This window comes from Magnolia sinica, chromosome 11 (genome assembly GCF_029962835.1).
Source record: "Magnolia sinica isolate HGM2019 chromosome 11, MsV1, whole genome shotgun sequence".
NCBI lineage: Eukaryota > Viridiplantae > Streptophyta > Magnoliopsida > Magnoliales > Magnoliaceae > Magnolia > Magnolia sinica.
In genome coordinates this window covers 79,696,028-79,716,004 of record NC_080583.1, presented here as the reverse complement: position 1 = coordinate 79,716,004, position 19,977 = coordinate 79,696,028, and the positions used below count along the sequence as shown (strand labels likewise).

Below are 19,977 nucleotides of genomic sequence, written 5' to 3'. Positions count from 1 at the left end.
GTTGCACAAAACATTAGGATCTAGCCTCCCAAATAACACCAAAATTATGGGATAATAAAGCAATGAAATAAATCAAAGTACAAACCACATGACACAAGATATTTTTACGTGAAAAACCCTCAAAGAGGTAAAAATCACGGGACCTCGTTCAGATCAACAATCCACTATGAAGTAGAACGTTACAACTGATCACAAGCACACACCGCTTGGATCAAACCTTCTTCACTCACGCAGGAGTGGATGAACATAAGAGAATAAAAGAAAAATGGAAAGATCTCACCAATTACGAGGACGTAGAAATGCTGAGACGTCGACTGTGAAGTAGATCACATCTACGAGCAGAACCTCCCTTCCACAAGCTTCCTCTTCCTCCTTCTCTCTCTCTCTCTCACACCTTTGATAGCCCTAAACCCTTTAGCAAACCCTTACAAAGCTTTAAAAAACTCTCTTGCATTCCCTAGAAAAGCCCTAGGGACCCCTATTTATAGTTTAGGTAACTTCATTTCGCACTTTTTGCAAAATCGCCTCAAATTTACACAATCCGCACAAAATCCGAACATAAATCTGCGTAACCTCGGCTGGTCGAGCGGCCCACTCGACCGGTCGAGCACCTCCCTCGACTAGTCGAGCACCTTGAAATTTTCAACCAAAAGCTCGTTGGACTTTGAGTCGAGCACCACTCGACTGGTCGAGCACCACCCTCGACCGATCGAGCAAGGCACTCGGCGAGTCGAGCCATGAGGAGGATATCCCATCATTCACAAAAAAAAAATCTACCAATTATGGTTTAGGATTATTAGATTAATAAGATTTTCAATCCTAATCTACTAATAATGGGTCGCACAAATTTTGCCAATTTAATTCAAAATAAGTATACCTCACAATTGCAAAAACCTAAAAAAATCTTCCATTAGGTTGTCTTATCTTCTTCCATCACTAATCAAGATTCTCAACAATGAAAATGTTCTACACATCTATAGGTAAGCTTATCTTTTATGGTCACTCTTTTGTATCCATTTCGCATGTCGCTGAATGGATGGCTTGGATCATATAATCCGTATGAATTTTTTTAGTTAATATAAGAAAAGTTCATTAGACTTGATGAACAATCTTCATTGGACTTGATGGAGGGTCAGCAGGTGATATGGATACCACCTAACTGAAATGAAACTTCTAAGGCAACACGAGAAGAGTGGACGCAGATTGGCTAGTCCCCCCACCAGTAGCTCCTGGGCTGGTGCTCATAGCTGGCGCCTTACCATTGGTGCGTCAGAGTGGGTCCCATCACACCTATCGAGGTAAGTGAAATGACATAAACAAATGGCGTTAGAGCCCATTTCACCCGAGTATCTGCTCAAGACAAGAAAAAACATCTGAATTCTCTCCCGCCTCTCCCTCTCTCAAATCCAACAAAAACCCAAATTCTCTCCTGCTCTCCCTCTCTCAAATCCAATAAAAATCGGTATGTCTCTGTTGCATCTCACGGCATGCTAACCCCAACGCATGAATCGGAGCTCAAATCCAAAGCCTCTCTCAAGCACACCATAGGAGCCCTCCTTTGTTCGAGAGAAACCCAAACACTCCACATCAGGTCTGTCTGATTCTCTCTCTCTCTCTCTCTCTCTCTCTCTCTCGATCTTATTTGCAACAGCCTGGGGATTTGGAGATTTCTCATTTTTCGAATGTGGATTTGGTCATTTTTCAGCTTCGTATGTCGATTTTTAGGATTTGGAGATTTTTCAACTTCAGAGGTAGATTTTAGAATTTGGGGATTTTCCAACCTGAATGTGAAAATTGATTTGGGGAATTTAGCATCTTCTTCTTCTTCTTTTTCTTTTTTTCTTTTTTGTCTTTTCTTTTCTATTTTTGTTTTCAAATTGAATGTTGGAGGGTTGTTCAAAGTGGCACCTACCTGAAACCCTCTTTTATACAGCCTTGTGCTCTTCCCCAGATGGAATGAAGTATTCGTTTGTCTGGAAAAAAAAAGTGGCACCTACCTAATGAGTAGCCCGGATTTTGGGGCTTGGGAGCATAATGTTATAACGTGTAACACCCTGGTTCTCAAAACCCGAGGATAGTCGCTCCTCATTAAGAACCCGGGTATTCGTTATATTATGGACCATCATACATCCAGTTAATAGTCATTTCAAAGCATGAAGAAAATCAATCACTACATAAGCCAAGGATATCAATAGTAACAAAAAGGAAGTTTAATACATCTAAATGGAAGCGAAATGAAATCTCACAATAGGTGAAATTTTATTATAACTCAGGTGAAATGTAAAGTCTAAAATGTGAAATATGTAAATCCTAAATATCAATTGAGCTCCAAAGGATCAACTACATCGGCGTAAAGTGCCACGGCCCAAACCCAAAAATCAGACTCACAGGAATCCCGATCGCTGAATCTGGTGCCGACGGCCTCCGTAGTACCCCATTCTCGACTCCTAGCGTCCATACACCAGATTCCGATCCTGGGATCTTATAAGGAGAAATTTTTTTATGTATATTTAACTCGTAATAAGCATAACCACAAGATTACCCAATTCACACAGGCAACATCATCATCACATATCCACTAATATTATCATTTGAGTACAATACTGAAAGGAAAATACATAAATCAAGAATCAAGCTCTAGAAGACCACTGCACGCTCCAAGCTCAACACTGCTACAACCTAAGATCACCTGCACGCATCTATCGTACATAAGCTTATAGAAAGCTTAGAGGGTGGTGTAAGTGTGTGCACAAGGTAAGTGTCAAGTATTCAATATAATGCCATAATCATACAATACCGAAAATACTGGTAATCCATAAATCATACAATATCGGAATAAGCAGAAATATTGACAAGATCATGAATTATTAGAGTAAGAAGAAATACTGACAAGATATAAATCATACGATAACAGAGTAAGCAGAAATACTGATAAGATCATGAATTATCAGAGTAAGCAGAAATACTGACAATATCATAAATCATATGATAACAGAGTAAGCAGAAATACTAACAAGTCCATGAGTTATACAATATCAGAGTATGCAATGCAGATCAGCCGTATCTAGACCATATAAATGCAGAAACATAGTAACCCAAAATGTCATATGCCGCGGATATAATGTAATATGTGGTGTGAATGGAATGACCACATTGAAGTGTGAAGTCGGGATGATAGTACGTAGTATCACAGGCTATGGGGTCCATCACAAGGGACCTCTATCCAAACCAGTCTCATACCTAAATTTGGATGTCAGACTTGATGTGATAAACTCCTGATCTCAAGTTAGTCGCGAGCCCCAACCGAAATCCTGGCCATGCGAAGGTATATGTAACAAATAATTGCGCACCACCAGTAGTGAATGAATGAATGAGTATACAACTCCTGCTCAATAAGTCTACATATCAGTATGGTTCTTCTCTGGGATCATCACAGGGGTCTATTACTCTCTACGCCAGATTGCCGCCCCTATCTAAGCACATAACTGGGTAAGTGGAAGAGACCTCACTATCTGCCTACCAATATCGGGCCCGGCTCGTCGATAGCAGACTCATTCCTCAAGCTGGTTAGACTCAATTTAGATATTGCTCTCTCACTCAGGCGAGTAAGGTCACACCCCCTCCCAACCGACCACAACACAGTGGGAGACGCGGCCTCCTGGTATTCGGCACTCGGGTGCTCATGTATCCACTCGATCTCGACATTGAGGCGACCTCTGGTACCAAGAGAGTTTAGAAATTTTCACCCAAGGCCATCTATGGCAGCTCGATGCTAGAATAGATTTTCGATGTCCCATCTAGCCATCCATGATATGCCTGTGGAGGCTACGGCCCTGATGTCGCTAGGGCATACAGTAATCACAATGCAAGATGCATGAGTCACACAATCTAGTCATGCACCAATCCTGCGCATACTGTGCGCTCATGTGAGATAACATTTTCCTATCATGGAGTCTCATAACAATATGTCTAATGACATATGCAATGGTCAACCCCATCTCATAACAAACATACAGATGATGCGTATAGGCATGTATCATGATGTTATGCTTTGACATACTCATAAATCATATCAATAACCGACATCGACAATTGGCCTCGACAATGTGGACATTTAACCAACATTATCCCCAAGGAATGGCCCACATAAAGCCTAAATATAGTGGACCCATGGCCTCACAAGGGTCCTGATATACAACACTATGGGCCTCACTCAAGAGCTTAATGCACATCACAATGGGCCTTTCACATGGGCTTAACATACATTACAATGGGCTCCATCGCCTAGTCCTCAATGCATCACAATGGGCCTTACCACATAGGCCTCATATACATCACATTGGGCCTTAAACATGGGTTGAATACACATCACAACGGGCCTCAAATATAGGCCGCATATACATCACATTGGGCCTCAATAATCGGAATCGGCAATCAGCCACAACAATCATAATCGACAATCGGCCACGATAATTAGCCTCGATCGATAATCGGTCAATTGACCACGATAATTGGAATCAGCAATCGGCCACGTCAATCGACTACGACTATGACAATCAGAATCGGCAATTGGCCACGATAATCAGAATCGACAATCGAAATTGACAATCAGAATCGGCCTTGACTAACAGAATCGGTCTCATCAATCGGACTATAAACAAGGCATGGTTCATAAATGAACAGTCGATCAACCATAATACAAAGATCGGCCCTCGGCCATGGTCATATCAAATCCAATAGTACGGAGCCATCCGTCTATGGCGAATGGGGCCCACTGATTAGGGTTAACCCATAAGAGAATGATGAGAATGAGACTATTAAGGCCTAAGGGAAGGTCACAATGTGGACATTCAACCATCATGCCTAATCAATGTGAACATTTAACCACAATGATCCCAAGGAGTGGTCCTAATAGGGCCAAACATATAGTGGGCCCATGACCTCACACAAAGGCCTAATACACATCACTATGGGCTGCATCACATGAGCCTCGAATACATCATATGGTCCACAACCCGTGGGCTTCAAATACACAATAGGTGAGCTCTACACATGGGCCTTATACACATTAAGTGGGCTATATCAATGGGCCTCGATTACATCACAATGGGCCACATCATATGGGCCGAAAATATATCACAACGAGCCACGACATATGGGTCGGAATTACATTACAATGGGCCTTGCTAATGGGCCATAAATACACAATAGGTGAGCCCCATCACTTGGGCTAAAAATACAAACAGGTGGGCCCAGCATATGGGCCAAAAATACATCATGATGGGCCGTATTAATGGGCCACACTAATGGCCCATCATATACATCAAGTGGGCCTTAACCCATGGGCCAAAAATACATCAAATGGGTCTCACAATCTGGGCTTTAAATACACCATAATGGGCCACACAGCAGAGCCTCAAGTACGATCTCAACAGCCACACAAGATGGACAGTTAATACATACATCACAATGGGCCACAGCTCATGGGCCTTAATACACAATGGGTGGGCCCTGCACATGGGCCTCACGTACATCACAATGGGCCCCTGACACGGGCTTAATATACGTGAATACAGGGTCGATCCCACAGGGAGATGAATTGCGAGAAGGAAAAAATCAAATGCAAAATAAACTAAGTAATAAAAACTAAACTGATGATTTGATTTTGGGATTTTTGAATGGATGTAATTCAACTAAATAAAAACACCCAAGCTTCAAAGTTCCACACATAGGTTAATGTTCTAAAATCATGATGACTTGGATAACGCAACTGGGATCTGAGCACTATGGTCAGCCTAATTGGAAAATAAAACACTTTAAATATTTTAATAAATGATATAAAAGATTAGAAAATAATGGATTTGCACTATTGACATATATTCTCAAGCGCTAGTGATTTTAAGTTTTCAATATCTATAGGATAATGAATATCAAAGAAATATAACAGGTGAGAATATCTCCTATCTAGGAAATCTGATTAATCTAGGGTAAGCCTATCCATCAATGTGGATCTCATATGATGGAAACATATGGATCTTACAAGAGGATAAAAAACAAAACCTAAATAATAGATAACATGCATACACCATTCTTCTCATCATTAAAATAATCAATCATCATAACTTAAAGAAATATTAAACCCATGTGCTTCCCTTCTAACTTAGGCTAGAGGGAACTTAGAAAAACATAATTAAATTGTAGAAATAAAAGGCAACAAGAAAGAAAGAAAAAAAAAATGCAAATAGAAAAGATCTAAAAAAAAAACAACTTATAAAGTTTTAATAAAACTAAAAACTCTTTAAAAACCATAAATATTGCTCTTGAATGCTTCTAATAATGTTTAAGAATGCCCTAGGATGCCCTATTTATAAGTAGGGAACTCCAATTTTCGTACAAAGTTGAAAACCCTAGAAAACGCCTCAAATATACGTATTTTTCTAAAATAGACTTCTCGCTGCATAGTTCGTTTAAAACAGACTTCCTGCTGCGCAGTTTTCCAAAATAAACTTCACAGCTTCAGAATACACTTTTTTAGGACGATTTCAGGATTCTTCACTTCAAATCTTCGATTCTCTTCATTCCTCGCTTGGTTTTCTTGGATCTTTGGCATGTGAATTCTTCAATCTTGATCTCCTAAGATCCATCCCTTGCCTTGGTGATTTTTGAGCATCAAATTCTTACTTTTTAACACCCTTTTTCAATCCAAGCTCTTAAATTCACCTTGCAACACATACATGAGTAAAATAGAATATTAAGATGATTTATGTTCATAAAACCAAGATATAAATGGAGAAAATTATGCAATATTTGAGTCTCAACACACTCTCCAACCAGCATTTTGCTAGTCCCGAGCAAAATAAGCGAAGGAAAAAATAATAATAATAATAATTCTAGAAACAAAATTAAAATGAAAACAAAATTCTAACTACACCACTTTCGCAAGTAATCTCGATTGCATTTAGCATATGCAACAAGCCTTTAAACCCCTAGGTTTCCCCTAGTGGACGAGTTATAGTCTCATGAAGGTTTCCAGAAATGTTACCCACAAACATTGAAAATAAGAAAAATATTTCAACACTATAAAATTTATACAATTATGCCTCCATTCATCATATGAATTCCAAAACAAAACAATACTTACCCTAAGTCTAAAGTTAGTTAGAATCTCAATTTTCTAATCCATTACATCCTTGAGTTCAGAGACCTAATCAAAATTTAGAATAGTTATAACCCAATATCCTTAGGTGCTTCGTGACACTAGTCTAACTTTGAGAAATATGCATGTTCCCTATCCTAACTCCTTTCAATCATCCCAAGAATATGAAATTTCTAGTTATCTCATTTTTTTATGACATTTCTTCTTTTATCATCATATCCTTATTATTATAGACCACCCTTAGATGAAGATTCTCATCGAGTTTGCTTCATAACCTAAGGTATCGTACTTGTAATGGTAACAGTAATGGATACTTAGGTATTCTTACTCTGGATTACTGACACGATTGTTATGGTCATTGCATTCATGCTCTATAATAAAAATTTCTTTTTTTCATCACTCTTTTTTTTTTCTTTCAATATTCTCTCTTTTAAACATATATCAATGGTACTAGTTCATTCAACCTTGTTTGAATCAAAAGTTGTTATTCTAGTTCACATATCATATTCCTCACTTAGTTAGCTAGGGTGTATTGTGAATTCAGTATATCAAATTATAACTCACTTTAAACTAGTGATTAGATAATTGAACTCAAGTTTATAATTTTCAGTTGTTAGATTTCTGACTACTATCAACCTAGACCAAGTATTAAATTTGTCTTTGGAATTCGCAAAATATCATGATCACATTCTTGTATATAAAAATATTATTTTGAAAATGTTGAAATTTTTTTATTTTTTATTTCATAAACCTAAAAAAAAAAAAAAAAACTTAAACATAACTGAAACCTAAAAATAATAAAAATAATAATAAAATAAACTGAAACCCTCCAAAAAAAACTTTCACATGGATGACTGTCCACACCCCCAACCTAAAATCTACATTGTCCCCAATGTAATGATAATGTAATGCAGAGAACAATAAAAATAAAAGAAAGGGTGGATAGTACCTACCATGAAGTACTCACTTGCTAGGTGACACTAAAAAATATTGAATATAATACAAATCCTACACAGATGCTCCGTCAGATTATGAGCATCAATCTGAATATTTTGTCTCATAAAGAGGGAATGACTCCTCTCCCAAATGAAAGTTTTCCATATAAGGCTTCAATCTTTGACCATTAACCTTGTACACATTGCCATTACGTGGATTCTTAATTTCAACAGCCCAATGAGTATATACATTCCTCACAATGAAGGAACTTGTCTATCTTGATCTTAACTTTCCTGAAAAGAACTAGAGACAGGAATTATATAATAGGACCTTTTGTTAAGGTTTAAAATTTTTCCTTAATATGTTTTTGTCATGGAAAGCTTTGGTCTTCTCTTTGTAGATTTTAGAATTTTCATAGGAGTCTCTCCCCAGCTCCTCTAATTCATTGAACTCTAATTTTCTTTGTCCACTTGCTTGATCCATATCAAAGTTTAATTTCTTTATTGCCTAATAGAATTTATGTTCCAATTTTACTGGCAAGTGGCAAGCTTTCCCATACACCAATCTATATGGAGACATTCTAATCGGGGTCTTATAAGCAGTCCTATAAGCCCATAAAGCATCGGATAGTCTGAGGGACCAATCCTTCCTATCTGGCCTTATAGTTTTCTCTAAAATGTGTTTGATTTCCCGATTAGAAATCTCAGCTTGCCCACTCGTTTGTGGGTGGTATGGGGTGCTCACTTTATGCTTGATGTCATATTTCTTCATCAAAGCCTCAAATGTCCTATTGCAAAAGTGAGACCCGCCATCACTAATGATGGCCTTTGGAGTTCCAAATCTAGCAAAAATATTTTCCTTGAGGAATCATATGACCACTTTGTTGTCATTGGTCCTACTTGGAACTACCTCAATCCACTTTGAAACATAGTCCACACCAACCAATATATAAAGAAATCCAAAAGAAGATGGAAATGGGCCCATAAAATCAATACCCCAACAATCAAAAATCTCCAATGGTAAAATTGGGGATAAAGGCATCATGTTGCGTCGGGACACTCTTCCCAACCTTTGACATCTATCACAAGCAATACAGAAAGCATGGGTGTCTTTAAACATGGTGGGCCAGTAAAAACCACACTGCAGGATTTTTGCAGTGGTTTTCTTAGCAGAAAAATGGCCACCACATGCTTCCATGTGACAAAAGGAAATAACACTCTGAACTTCATCCTCTGGGACACAACGTCTAAAAATCTGATCAGTCCCATATTTATATAAATACGGGTCATCCCAGAAGAAGTTCCTAACCTCGGTTTTAAAACGCTTCCTATCTTGTGACTTCCAATGATATGACATTTTTCCCGTTACAAGATAGTTCACTATATCCGCATACCAAGGCAATTTGGAGATCGCAAATAATTGTTCATCAGGGAAAGTGTCCTGGATATGTATCTCCTCAGTGGAATCATCTAACATTAATCTGGAAAGGTGATCGATCACTACGTTTTCTACTCCCTTTTTATCTTTTATCTCTAAGTCAAATTCTTGGAGTAGGAGGATCCATCTCAAAAGTCTTGGCTTTGCATCCTTCTTAGATAGCAAATATTTTAAAGCCGAGTGGTCTGTGAAAATGACCACTTTGGATCCCAGCAAGTAGGACCTAAACTTATCCAAAGCAAAAACTACTGCAAGTAACTCTTTTTCAGTTGTTGAGTAGTTCACTTGGGCCGAGTTTAGAGTTTTACTCGCATAGTGAATAACATAGGGCCGTTTATCTTTCCTTTGGCCCAAAACAGCCCCTATGGCATAATCACTTGCATCGCACATTAGTTCAAAAGGAAGTGTCCAATCTGGTGGACGCATGATAGGTGCAGTGGTAAGGGATGATTTAATTTTATTAAAGGCACTTGCACACTCATCTGTCCACTTAAATGGAACATCCTTTTAAAGAAGATTAGTCAAGGGTCTAGTAATGACACTAAAATCCTTGATGAATCTTCTATAAAAACCAGCATGCCCTATAAGTGATCTAATATCTCTAACAGTTTGGGGGATAGGTAGATTAACTATAATGTCGAGTTTTGAGCGATCTACCTCGATTCCATTTTTGGAGATAACATGGCCCAAAACAATTCCCTTTTGAACCATGAAATGACATTTCTCCCAATTTAAGACAAGGTGTTTCTCTTCACACCTAGACAAGAGAAGAGATAAATTGTTGAGGCATTCCTAAAAACTACTCCCAAATACAGAGAAGTCGTCCATGAAAACCTCAAGAATCTTCCCAACCATATTTGAAAAAATACATAACATACACCGTTGGAAAGTTGTTGGGGCGTTACACAATCCAAATGGCATCCGTTTGAAAGCAAACGTGCCAGATGGACAAGTGAACGTGGTTTTCTCTTGGTCTTCCAGGGCTAACTCTATTTGGTAATATCCAGAATATCCATAAAAAAAACTATAGAAGGAGTGACCTGCTACCCTCTCTAAAACTTGATCAATGAATGGTAGAGGGAAATGGTCCTTCTTTGTGACCTGGTTCAATTTTCTATAGTCAATGCAAACACGCCAACCAGTGGTGACACGTGTTGGTATGAGTTCATTATTAGAATTCTGCATAATAGTTATTCCAGATTTCTTTGGGACTACTTGAGTTGGACTCACCCAAACACTATCGGATATTGGGTAGATGATTCCCACATCCAATAATTTGATCACCTCATTTTTTACAACTTCCATCATGTTTGGATTGAGACGCCTTTGAGGTTGTCTAATTGGTTTGGCGTCATCATCGAGGTGGATCCGATGGGTGCATATGGAAGGGCTTATACCCTTGATGTCAGAAATGGTCCAGCCCAAGGCTCCTTTGTGGTCCCTTAGAACTTTCAACAATTTAATCTCTTGATCCTTCTCTAAAAATGAAGAGATCACCACAGGATAAGTTTTATTTTCACCTAAGTATACATACTTAAGCTCATTTGGTAGTGGTTTTAAATTAAGCTTTGGAACATTGGTTGGTGATGGCAGAGGTCGCAAGTCCTCGATAGATAGGATTTGAGTGCGCAGTCTCCATTGGTACATACCAATGTCCTGGGTGGTAGTGCTTTCATTATCATCAGAAATTTCAGCAAGCACTTTTTCTAAATCAGAATTTTTCAAGTCTCCAATGACTTGAATCAATTCCTCAGTCAGACCAGGTTCCAATTCCTCTTCTTCTATCAAGCAGTCCATGAAATTCAGCTCATGGATCTCATTATTATCAATGGGCTGCTTACATAGATTGAAAATATTTAGCTCTAGAGTCATGTTACCAAAAGACAAGTTCATCATTCCATTCCTGCAATTTATGATTGCATTTGAAGTTGCTAGGAATGGGCGGCCTAAAATGATGGGAACTTGAGCACTAGCATTTACACATGGTTCAGTGTCTAGTACAATAAAATCCATGGGGAAGTAGAATTTCTCCACTTAGATTAGCACGTCCTCTAAAATTCCCCTTGGTACCTTAATAGAGCGGTCAGCGAGTTGGAGTGTAATCGTGGTTGGTTTAAGCTCGCCTAACCCCATTTGTTTGTAAACCGAATAAGGTACTAAGTTGACACTTGCACCCAAATCTAGCAAAGCATGCTCAATTTGAAAATTCCCAATAATACAAGGAATAGTGGGACTTCCCGGGTCTTTGTATTTGGGTACAACCCTTTGTTGAATGATAGCGCTCACTTTCTCATTAAGGAAGGCCTTTTTGTGCACATTTAATTTTCTCTTTACATTGCATAAGTCCTTGAGATTTTAGCATATGATGAAATTTGTCTAATGGCATCAAGCAGAGGAATATTGACAATAACCTTTTGGAGCACATCCAACACCTCTTGATATTTCATGGGGACAGTTGGATTCCGAAGTCTAGATGGGAATGGAACTGGAGGCTCATATGACTTAGTCTCTTTATCCTTTTGCTGTTGCGGCTCTTGAACCATAGCCGGTTCATCATTTTCTTGAGACAGTGGCTCATCCTCCGGTATTTCTACCGGTTGCATTATCTTGTTATCGATCTCTTTTCCACTTCTTAAGGTAATGATGGCCTTAGCTTGTTCATGATGTAGCTCACTTGGATTTGAGTCTCCAATGAAATGTGTGTTTCTAGGGTTTGGCACAGGTTGAGAAGGAAGGGTGCCTTTTTCCCTAGCATTTAGTTGAGTCTCAATCCTAGCCACAACTGTCTTTAATTCCTGATTTGATTGGATTAGAGACTGATTCATTTGAGCTTGAGAGTTCATGAATGTGGTCAATGCATCCTCCACAGATGATCGCTTTGGCGGGGGCACATATGGTGCATTGTTAGGTGCCCCAAAGAAGTTATTTTGTGGAGGCATTTGAGGTGCATTGGGCACATTAATTTGTGGTCCATTCCTCCAACTAAGATTAGGATGGTTACACCAATTTGGATTGTACGTGTTTCCCAATGGTTGCATAACTGACCTTTGGTAATTATTTATAGCATTTGCTTGATCATGCTCATGCGTGATATTTTGTACAACTGAGATTATTGGACAATCCTTTGTGTCATGGTCTGTACCACCACAAATGCTACAAAAATTACCTAAGGAAGTGTTTGCTTTAACCATATCAACCTTCCTAATTTCCAAGGCTTCGACCTTTCTAGCCAATGCAGCGAATTTTGCATTAAGGTCGTCTTCCTCTCTTAGGACATACATTCCCGCTCTCTCTAGGAATGGGTCTAGTTTGGTCTGATTTAGCAGAGACATCCCATGTCTGAGTATTCTCTGCTAACATATCTAGAAAATCCCAAGCCTCATTATGATCTTTGTCAAGAAAGGTTCCACCACACATCATCTCTATGAACTGACGGGTATCCATGGTGAGCCCCTTTCGGAAAGCATCAATCACGTGCCATGGTTCATAACCATGATGTGGACAAGTAATTAAAATGTCTTTGAAGCGCTCCCAAGCTTGAAAAAATAGTTCATTCCCCTTTTGGGAGAATGACATGATTTCTTGTTTTAGTGCATTTGTTTTGTGCTCGGGAAAGAACTTTTTCAAAAACTCTCTACTTAAGGCTTGCCATGAAGTGATGGTATTAGGTCTTAGAGAGTTGAGCCATGCTTTGGCCCGATCCTTTAGAGAAAATGAGAATAACCTAAGCTTAAGTACATCCCTATTGCCATTGTTTACTTGTAACGTTGCAATTACTTCCTCAAAGTCCTTGAGGTGCAAGTAGGGGCTTTCAGAATCTAAGCCATGAAATTTTAGAATTAATTATGCAAGATGGTAAAGTTGATCTCTCAGGGTGTAAATGTTCACGTAAAGTCCGTGGTTGGTTTAACACATTCCTATGAACTTCATTTTCATCCTCAAGAGGAGGATTATTTTGATTTATAGTTGGATCTGGCAGATTTGGATTTGGATTATCAACTGGGTCTGCCATGGAATCCAAGTGATGTTGAGTGCCTCTTCTAAGTGAATGATCAAGGCCTGGAACTAGTCCCCCTTCAGAGGAGAGTCGATTGTTTTGATCCCTACTCCAACGGGACATAAACCATCCACACCACACAACAAATACCACTAATTCAAATCGCAAGTATGATACTTAAAATAAAAATAAAAACTTAAATCAACAACCCAGGTGGCAGAGCCGACCATGAGGGTTCAGTCCACAAAGCAAAATAAATCAACAACCCAGGTGGCCGAGCCGACCATGAGGGTTCAGTCCACAAAGAAAATAAATCAACAACCCCGGGGGCTGAGCCTACCCTGAGGGTTCAATCCACAAAAAAAAAATCAACACCCCACGTGGCAGCGCCGACCATGAGGGTTTAAACCACAAAAATAAATTAATTAATTAATTAACAAAAGTAAAACAAATGCAGAAATTAAACTATGCTAATTTAGAAAATAGATTGAACGGATGATCTTTGTGATCAAATAGCAACTGTAGGACAACCATAGCACTTGGTTGATAAAATCCCAAGCAGGGCAACCTTATGTCATAGTTAGTGCTTGAAAGACCCAACTGAATTTACTTTCAAAGAAAAACAGAAAATCCACAGAAGATTTGGAGGGTCTAGAATAGAACTTATCTTAGCTATCTTGTACAGATCTAATCTATCTCAGTCTCTCCCCGGCAACAGCGCCAAAAACTTGATTGCTTGCCTCCAAGTGCAGGGGTTCGTAAGTAATATCCTATGAATACAGGGTCGATCCCACAAGGAGATGAATTGCGAGAAGGAGAAAATCAAACGCAAAACAAAGTAATAAAAACTAACCTTATGATTTGATTTTAGGATTTTTGAATGGATGTAATTCAACTGAATTAAAATAACACCCAAGCTTCAAAGTTCCACACATATGTTAATGTTCCAAAATCATGATGACTTGGATAACACAACTAGGATCTGAGCACTATGGTCAGCCTAATCGGAAAATAAAACAATTTAAATATTTTAATAAATGATATAAAAGATTAGAAAATGATGAATTTGCACCATTGACATATATTCTCAAGTGTCAGTGATTTTAAGTATTCAATATCTATAGGATAATGAATATCAAAGAAATATAATAGGTTGAGAACATCTCCTATCTAGGAAATCTGATTAATCTAGGGTAAGCCTATCCATCAATGTGGATCTCATATGATGGAAACATATGGATCTTGCAAGAGGATAAAAATAAAACCTAAATAATAGATAACATGCATACACCATTCTTCTCATCATTAAAACAATCAATCATCATAACTTAGAGAAATATTAAACCCATGTGCTTCCCTTCTAGCTTGGGCTAGAAGGAACTTAGAAAAACATAATTAAATTGCAGAAATAAAAAGCAACAAGAAAGAAAGAAGAAAAAAATGTAAATAGAAAAGATCTAAGATAAAAAAAACAACTTATAATGCTTTAATAAAACTAAAAACTCTTTAAAAACCCTAAATATTGCTCTTGAATGCTTTGAATAATGTTTAAGAATGCCCTAAGAGGCCCTATTTATAAGTAGGGAACTCCAATTTTCGTACAAAGTTGAAAACCCTAGAAAACGCCTCAAATATACGTATTTTTCCAAAATAGACTTCTCGCTGCATAGTTCGTTTAAAACAGACTTCCTGCTGCGCAGTTTTCCAAAATAAACTTCACAGCTTCAGAATACACTTTTTCAGGACGATTTCAGGATTCTTCACTTCAAATCTTCGATTCTCTTCATTCCTCGCTTGGTTTTCTTAGATCTTTGCCATGTGAATTCTTCAATCTTGATCTCCTAAGATCCATCCCTTGCCTTGGTGATTTTTGAGCATCAAATTCTTACTTTTTAACACCTTTTTTCAATCCAAGCTCTTAAATTCACCTTGCAACACATACATGAGTAAAATAGAATATTAAGATGATTTATATTCATAAAATCAAGATATAAATGAGAAAAATTATGCAATATTTGAGTCTCAACACCTCACGTACATCACAATGGGCCCCTGACACGGGCTTAATATACGTCACAAAGGGGCCAATCACATGGGCCTCAAATGTATCACAATGGGCCTCTACCCATGGGCTCCAAATACATCAAGATGGGCCTTATAAATGGGTTGCTCCAATGGGCCGAGTCAAATGGGCCGAGTCAAATGGGCCGAGTCGAATAGGTCGAGACAAATAGGGCGAGTTAAATGGCCGAGTTAAATGGGCCGATTCAAATGGACCGAATCAATAGGCCAATTCAAATGGGCCGAATCAATAAGGCCAAGTCGAATAAGCCGAGTCAAATAGCCAAGTCCAATACACCATAAGTACATTGTTAGATACCATTGAAGAGCATAAAAAATGAATCATGTCTAAAGGATCATTTGGACCATACCACAAATGACAATGGTGTTAAATTTCAATGGCCCACCATAGTCTTTATTTTCCATCCAGTCTCTGTATAAGGTTGCAAAGACCTGAATATAGAGGAAAAACAAATATCATACTAGTTCAGAGCCCCATAATCCCAAAGGGTTTTCAGTGGTCGGCGTTCATCCCACTATTCTCTGCAGTGTGGTCCACTTGATATTGGATTTGCTTTATTTTTATTTTTATTTTTAGTCTCAAGCCGAGAGACAAGCTCGCCAAATGGATAGACAGTAGGGATACATGACATACATCATGGTGAGGCTAGTCGTCAAATGGATGGACGGTAGGGATACAACACACACATCATGATGGGTCGGTCACCAAATGAATGGGAGGTCTGGATATCACGCCTGCTGCACCGTCCAGCAACTGGACGGTTAGATACATCATGGTGCGGTCCACGCAGTGGCCTACTATAAGATATATCATATAATATATTATAATATGATATAATACCATATAATATAATATGATATATTATATTATAATATAACATGGCATATAGAAGAAGGCCGCCATCCAGAGACTCATTGATACTCTAGACGTCATGGTGAGGTCCACGTAGTGGCCTACTATAAGATATATCATATAATATATTATAATATGATATAATACCATATAATATAATATGATATATTATATTATAATATAACATGGCATATAGAAGAAGGCCGCCATCCAGAGACTCATTGATACTCTAGACGGTGCTGATCTAATGCACGAGATCCTGGTGGGGTGCATGAAGCAGATTAACCGGATGGACGATGTGGGTTAACACATACATCAAGGGTGGGGTCCACTGGCTGGACGGTATAGATAAAAGACATACACCATGGTTGGGACCCACGGTCCCTGGCCACCCGTCCTCAGCGCAACGTCCTGCCACTGCTGCTTCTTTTTATTTTTTTCAAAAAAAATGTTTTTTCACGGTTTTTCACTAGTAGGGTCTGCATCAGTAAAATCCAACCCAACCATTGGTGTCCATGGCCTAAGACAGACCGATCAAGTCCAATATTCGACATGTTTTGGGTACAGAAACATCATGGTAGATTTTAATGGTAAAAACACCGTTTCCTATGTTATGGCCTGCCAGATAATCAGATTGACCTCATTTTTCAGCTCAACACCTAAAATGAGTAGGAGAATGGGATGGATGGTGTGGATTTAATTCATACATCAATGTAGGGCCTGAATGAGTGGCCCACCCAAAGGCTTGTTGAATCAAGTTTATATATATATATATATATATATATATATATTTTTGTTTTGTAGTCAGCACACCACACTGTCCACTTCACCCTTCATGGTTGAGCCACGTCCAGCATCCCTGGACGTTGGACAGTGGATACAACACAAGTATCATGGTGGGTCCCACATGGACGTGGCCCACCATGTATGTATATATATATATTAATATAATATAATAATGTACTATATGTACTATATAGATGGCGGATCTCCCCTGTAATGCGGTGGGCCACACCGTCTGATGGATGGAGTAGATTTAACACAAATCGGTGGGGCCCACTTCATTCTAGGGGAGGATAGAGAGAGAGAGAGAAAGACGAAAAAGACAGTGATGGAGGGGCCCTGCCACTATGGGCCCCTCATGATTACAACACATACATCAAGTGGGTCCCACAACAAGTGGGCCCTTAAAAATTGAAATAAACGGTGGATCACCCACCTATTGCACTCCTCCTTAATCCCTTGGACTTGTATGCTCCTTGTCTTCACTTTTGATGGTGGTTGATGGGGTTTTGATGGTGGGAATGGAAAATGAGAAGGTGGGCCACACTTGGCTTGGGAGAGAGGAGATTGAACGTTTGAAATTCTTAGTTGCTTGAGAATGAAGAGATGGAATGAGATAGAGAGAATAATAAAAGGGGATGGTTGGAGTGGTGGGTGTAATGAAAGGTGATGGAGTGGTAAGGTGTTGTTTGAAATTTTATAAAAAGAGGGATGGTTAGGGGAGGGAAGTGTTGACTTGTGGGAAAAGAGAGAGTGGCCACTTGTACTTGTTATTGGGTAAGGTGGCATTGAGGTAAGGTGGTGTACTTGACTTGATTTGATGTGACATGTTGTAGAGATTCCCTCGAAATTTGCAACGCATGACATTTCTTAAGAATGAACGCGGACCCACATCTCCTAGCTTGAGTATCGGTTCGGTGCGCGAGTCGCAACGTTAGAACCGCGATGGTGATGCGGTCACTAAGATACAAATATCAGGTCGAGCCGACTTTAGTATATAGGACTCGGCTTAGGATCACGCGCAAACGTCGGATACGGGTCAAGGATTGTCGAAATTCGACCGGGAGGACCGCGGAAGCCTATGGAACAGTACGGGCTAGGATACGGGTCTTACATAAAGGCCCTCATTACCAATCTCTATCTCAGTCGTCCCTGGAATCTCGTTCTAAGGGTCTCCACCTGTTGTCAACCCTGCATCTATTTGATGCAACCGCACGATTGGGTGAGTGAAAACTCAGTGGAAATTTCTCGCAAGGATTCATGCATACCATGTCATTCCAAAATAGTTTAAGTCAATATATTCAAATTACAAGGAGAGTAATCATAAAATTATAAATGAATGTATGGGTGTATGAATGTATGTACAAGTCACAGATCTGGGGATGCACATCCAACTGTCAAAAGAAAGGGTCGCCCAAGGCGAACTAGTCACCCGGACAAATACACATAGGTACGCCCAATGAGAACTAGCCACCCAGAAAAGACCATGCAGGTGAGTGTCCCAAGGATATCTCTTGGAAAAGTACACTTGTACGCCCGAGGAGAGTCTAATCCCGGAAAAGCCTCATGTAAAGAAAGAGCGCCCAAAGTGGCACACATGCACATGCTCTATGAGTTTAACTGTAAGTGTTGGAACTTTTAGTAAATCGAATAGAGTATGGCTTACATCGAGCACTCGGAAAAACTCATATGTCATGCGTGGATGTCATGCACCATGATACACATGTACACCTTATAGGAGTAACAAGAATGCTTTCATAAACGTGGTCAAAACTTACAATCTTTTAATAGGATATCAAACATTCAAGTATGATCGCAACATAAATACATTTACTTTCTTTAGGTCCAAATGAAGGCCCACAAATATGACATATTAGAAGTGATTAATTTGTAAATGAGTTCATTCTACGGTCATCATGAAAGATAACATCCCACCCATAATTTTGATTTGTGATCTAGAATGAGATGATATATCAAAATTCTTGTCATTACTAGTAGGGCTACGATCAACATCAAACAATTACTAAATTACAATAGAGAATGCAAGGCTAGATTCTAATCACATAAATGTAGGACTTGAGTAATAGAAAATGAAGTTTTAGCTCATGTCCACCACTACAAAAATAGTAATAAAAGAAATAGATTACTATTCTCATTATTCTAAGATCTCGTGCACGTACATTCAAACTAAAATGGGCCTAACATATATAAGAAGTAATGGGGCAATTGTACTATTTATAAGATAGGTGGAAATGAGATTTCTTACCTCATATTATAACTAGTAGGAGTATGCATATGATCAAGCAATTTCAAATGTGGCATAAGAAGTATAATACCAAGTTCTATAAATGAATTAGAGCAATAAGACTTTAATCATTCACTCACGATTATCAGTATCAATTCGAGGTTAAAATGAGTGAAATCAATAGTTGCATTACTCTAGATTTTTCTACTCTTTGGGATCAAAACTACTTTGGAATTCAATGACATGAAAGAAGCAGTGTGGGATATTCCTCACCTTGGATGAGTGTTCCACCTGATTTGATTCTTCTTATAATGAGGGTTTATGACTTCCTGATCAAGCCAATTGAGAATCAAATACTATACCTGTAATGGCTATGGGTTAACTACTTAGTTGATTTGAAATCAATTGAAAGTGAGTATTCTATAAGGTTTACACTTGTAAACAGCCCTGGATGGGAGGTAACAACGATCCAGTGAGTCACGACTGAG

At 38.8% G+C, this 19,977-nt stretch overlaps 1 non-coding gene across 1 annotated transcript; it reads left to right on the top strand.

Annotated features, from left to right (window-relative positions):
• Window positions 1-13,016: 13,016 nt before the first annotated feature.
• LOC131219737 (small nucleolar RNA R71) lies at window positions 13,017-13,123 on the top strand. The gene has a single exon (XR_009158383.1). It is a non-coding gene; the product is annotated as a small nucleolar RNA R71 (small nucleolar RNA).
• Window positions 13,124-19,977: the final 6,854 nt, after the last annotated feature.